General features: G+C 48.2%; 1 pseudogene; it reads left to right on the top strand.

Moving 5' to 3' along the window:
- Positions 1-1,380: 1,380 nt before the first annotated feature.
- On the top strand, positions 1,381-1,490 carry LOC129693484 (U2 spliceosomal RNA; annotated as a pseudogene).
- Positions 1,491-4,891: the final 3,401 nt, after the last annotated feature.

Raw genomic sequence — 4,891 nt, 5'->3', positions numbered from 1 at the left:
AGGGAAGTATTTTAGGACCGAGATGAGAAAATCATTTTTTACACAGAGAGTGGTGAATCTGTGGAATTCTCTGCCACAGAAGGTCATTGAGGCCAGTTCATTGGCTATATTTAAGAGTTAGATGTGGCCCTTGTGGCTAAAGGGATCAGGGGGTATGGAGAGAAGGAAGGTACAGGATACTGAGTTGGATGATCAGCCATGATCATATTGAATGGCGGTGCAGGCTCGAAGGGCCGAATGGCCTACTCCTGCACCTATTTTACTTCGGAGTCACGTGAGTGACTTCGTGAAGAACCCCGCTTCCACGCATGCGTGTCATATCGCTACACGCATTGCAACGAGTCACACAGCGGGGAACGGCGTTCCCCAAGCGGGAGATTTGAAAGTCGGGAACAGCAGGTAAGCGACTCTGCGTTCCTTTTTTCTACTTACTTTTAGGTGGCTGCGGAAAGCCGGCGGGGAGACCCGTGGAGGGCGAGCAGCCAGCAGCAGCAACAGCACGAGTTTCCCTGGGGGGGGGAACAACCTGAGCCCGACTTTGCTCCCGCACCGGCAAAATTCACCTCTCGGCCGGGCGGGAAGCAAAGTAAAAAAGGTCCCTATGCCAGTCTCAAACGAGACTGGCTTGGGAGCAGTCGGTAGCAGCCAGCACAGAGGCTGCGGGACAGACAGCTCGGACCAGCGGTACCGGGGCTCGAAACGCTCAGCGAGTGCAGCGGCACTTATGGAGTCGGAACGGGACGTTCGGGCTGAAAACCTTCTTCACAAGGTAAGGGCCAGGGGATCCATAGGAACAGCCGGGGTTACCGGCTGCGGAACTGCCGCGAAGGACCAGGCCCGTGAACACCGGGGTCGGTCCAAGCGGCTCGAACCCGACACAGGGAACGACGGTCACCGGCGGGAGAAGGAAAGTCGGGAACAGCAGGTAAGAGACCCTGCGTTTTCCTTCAACTTACCTTTCTAGGTGCAGACATGGACCAGGTCCATGTAAGGTGCAGAAGGCCGGCGGGAGAATCGCAGAGGAGCGGCACCAGCAGCAGTAGCAGCAGCAGCGGCAGCGGCAGCAGCAGTGGCAGCCGGCAGCTGCAGGAGCACTAACAGCTGCAGGAGCACTAACAGCTGCAGGAGCACAGACAGCGGCAGGAGCACAGGCAGCAGCAGTGACAGCTGGCACTTCGTGAGGAGCTGGCAACGGCAGGAGCAGCATGGGCACATCGGTTCCCGGAGAGGGAAAAACACCTGTGCCCAACTTCGCTCCAGCATGGTGAGAAAGTTCATTTCTCGGCAGCAAAGGACTTTGCAGTTGACTGGCTGCAATCTACTACAAGGGACCAGTATGTGAGTACCAGGGTCGGTCCCAGCGGGGTTTTAGTTACAATAATCGCTTCTCGTTTTTTTTTGGCTAAGATCAAGTGTAGTATCTGTTCTTATCAGTTTAATATCTGATACACCCCTTATCTAGGGACTATATATATTATATAAAAACTATAGTAGCTGTTATCATCAGTTTTAATGTCTTATATGTCCCTTATCTAAGGACCATATAAGTAGGAGTGCCCAGAATTGAGGGCATTAGAGTGGGGTTGACCGGCTGCAACGACCATAAGGGACCAGTACCGTCAGTACGGGGGTGGGTCCCAGGGGTCTTAGATAAAGGAGCAGCCAGGAGTGCTGAGAGCGTTGAAGCCAGGTTAAAGGAATAGATGGAAGCAGCTGTGCCAGTTATCCTCCACACCGGCCATATCCACTTCACGGAAGGAAGGACAAAACTGGAGAAGGAGGACCATGGAACAGCGGGCAGCCAGCAGCAGCCAGCGGCACTTGGATCAACCGTAGTGGGATCAGCTGTGCCCGATGTCGGCCCCGCACCGGCCAGATCCATGTGACCGAGCGGTAGGCTAGACACAAATCAAACAAGGTAGTGGACTCAGAAGGGTCCGACTTTGCATAAAACCGCCGGCAACCAGCGCCCGAGAGGGCTGGAGCGGGAAGAAGCGGTGTATGGAGCCTTGCTCCAACGTGATAAACCCACAGCAGTACCTCTTTGAGGGCTGCACAATGCTTCTACCCCATCAGAGGGGAGCACTGTGGGTCAGTTCTGGGTTGACTTGCAAGAGGGGTCCGCAGAACAAAAGACAAGTGGGCAGCAGTTAAGCCCCACATGGGTACCCCGTGTGGGACCCTAGAGATCTCTAACTCTATAAAAAAGAGTAGGCAGGACCCTGATGGGCCAGAGCCTGGTAATACAGCGTCCCATGATCCTAACACAGCAGGGACTCTGCTGGACATGGTGGCCGATTACTTTAGCCAAGTCAAACATGGGTAGACTTGGATCCAGGATGGCAATAGTATTACTATATGTCTGGCCACATACGCCAACAAGAAAAATTTACAAACACTGGCCAGACATCTGCCACCTGGCAACGGTGAGGCATTACAGGTGCCCAGTGTAATCCAATGCATTTGGCAGCATATGGACGAACATCAGGAACCAGGACCTCAAGATCCAGAGAACCTTCAAGGGATTGACGGAAGGCATCATAGCATACACCCGCACCCTGGACTAAACGTAGGTAACCAAAGACCATCAAGACGCACTAGATCTGTTTAATAATATGCAATATGACCTGAACTACACGTGGAAGGCGGCCATTCAGCCAGCACTAGGACCCCAAAAATGCTACCATTTGCAAATAAAGAACCGTGTGTGGACTAAGCTAAGACACTGGGGCTCATCAAGGCCAGCGCAAGGGCCTATTTTGGAGCATGATACCAGCCACAGGCAAGGCCATAAAAAATGTGGCTCATACCAGTAGCAGTGTCAGAAATCAATATAACCTGCAGGATCCGTTTTAGGGTATGGCCAGGGCGGCCACCCTGGAAGATGCGGAAGCCTCAACCTCCCACACAACCCCGAACAAGAAATATTAAACCAGAACCTTATTTTTCAAAAAACCAAGGAAATAACAAAACCACCGGTAACCATGGAGGTAGGTGGGTGGGGTTTCTTCTGTTAAATAGGGACCTACGAGGGTAGGGGAGGTTGCAACACTATAGTTATGTATGGTATATAATCACTACAGATTCATATAATCTCAGCAGTATTCAGGGTTATCTGATAGGGTTTTTCTCATCCCATTAACCACAGTACATCATACACCAGAAGGGCATTTTGTCCTTACATAAACCAAACAATCTAAAACCCACATGGTGCTACAAGAATTGTACACAAAAGATGGGATTGAACATATTTATTAAAAATAAGATAGAGTAGGGTTGCAGGATTATCATTGATTTTAACCCTAAACACATTTGTTCTAGATATTCATTTTAGGATGGATGCTCTTATTATTCATAAAGACTTGGTGTCAGTTGCGGGTTTCTATATGGCAGGCATTGACTCAATAGAGGAACTTTGGCAATATAGAGCTTACAAAAGGGGCAATCATTAGCCCCAATATTATGTACTAAAATTCGTAAACCAGCTTGGCATTGTTATGTAAATAAGCCATAGGGTGAGGTTTTCCCCCGTTCGGACCCATCATTGGGGTACTAGGGAAAATTCAACCACACTCGGCATCTGGAATTTTCAGAGTACCCGACTGACCTTCTCAATCATGGTATTTCAGTCTTACAGGGGATGGTGTTAGAACCATGTTCCCTATGAACATTGCCAAAAAAATTATTGATTTATCCAGTGACTGGAGGCAGTCATCCATGCCATAACACTTTGGATTTATTGATTTGTAGAGTCTAACAGACCCACTACACTGTCAGACAGGACGATGAATCTCATCTCATCTGCACTAAGACTGTCAACACGGAAGCAGTACCTTGGACACATCAAGAAATGGGGCATATACTGCTTGGACAACAATCTCGACCAAAAGGCCAAGAACATTCTGGCCGTATTGGAATTTTAACAAGCCTCCATTAGGATAATCGATGGAGCTACAGTGCCATCAATAGTGCCCCAAGTGCACTCTCCAATTACCTATCACAAGGATCGGAACGGCACGCGGTGGGAACGCACCCCTGGTAAGCTAACCAGGTACTCCGAAATCTGGGACATGGGTGTCCTTTTCTCAACATGCTGAGGAGCTTGTAGCTCATAACAGCGTTGTCACCTCAGTAACAGACCAGGAAGATGGTTATGCTCATGGTGTTATTTATCGCACAACAAGTCCAGCCATTAAGCAAACTGAGCCTGGACTCCCTGATCATCTCACCGAGAAACTGGTGTTGTCATACAGGATTTAATAAAAGAAAACAGATCGGGTTCCTCGGGTCTAGGGTTTGATTTTATGGTACACCCATATGGCAAACGACTGTGTATAACAAGACACATCTAACAATACATAGCATATACTCAGAACATTCGAGGTCAGAGTATGGAGTTGTTTATCTCTTACAAGAAACTGCATGATAGGGTCACGACTCAAACTATTTCAAGGTGGCTCAAATAGGTCCTAAAAATGGCAGGAATAGACACTGATGTTTCAACTCTCATTCCACCAGGACTGCAGCAACATCCGCAGCAATATTATACAGGTACCCACAGACCAAATCCTCAGAATGGCAGGAGGGTCATTTTAAAAAAAGGGTTTTTCCACAGGTTGTATAATAAACCAGTTAATTTGGAGCCATCATTGTATTAAGAAAACATTTTAGGTTCAACAAAATAATTTGGCCGATAGGTTACAGGGTTATGATTCTCAAATTTAAAAAAATGTTATATATTTTTTTCGTTATACCACACAACTCTTTGTATAATTGTGTTTTAAAACTACTAATGATGCTCTCTCCCAATACCCAAGGCAGTTGTGAAGCATGGACTCGTTCCACGGCATGAGGTCACAGAGCTTTGAAATCTTCACGAAGTCACTCACGT

This window comes from Leucoraja erinacea, chromosome 2 (assembly GCF_028641065.1).
Source record: "Leucoraja erinacea ecotype New England chromosome 2, Leri_hhj_1, whole genome shotgun sequence".
In the NCBI taxonomy this organism is placed as follows: Eukaryota; Metazoa; Chordata; class Chondrichthyes; order Rajiformes; family Rajidae; genus Leucoraja; species Leucoraja erinaceus.
This window is presented reverse-complemented; position numbering and strand designations above follow the sequence as displayed.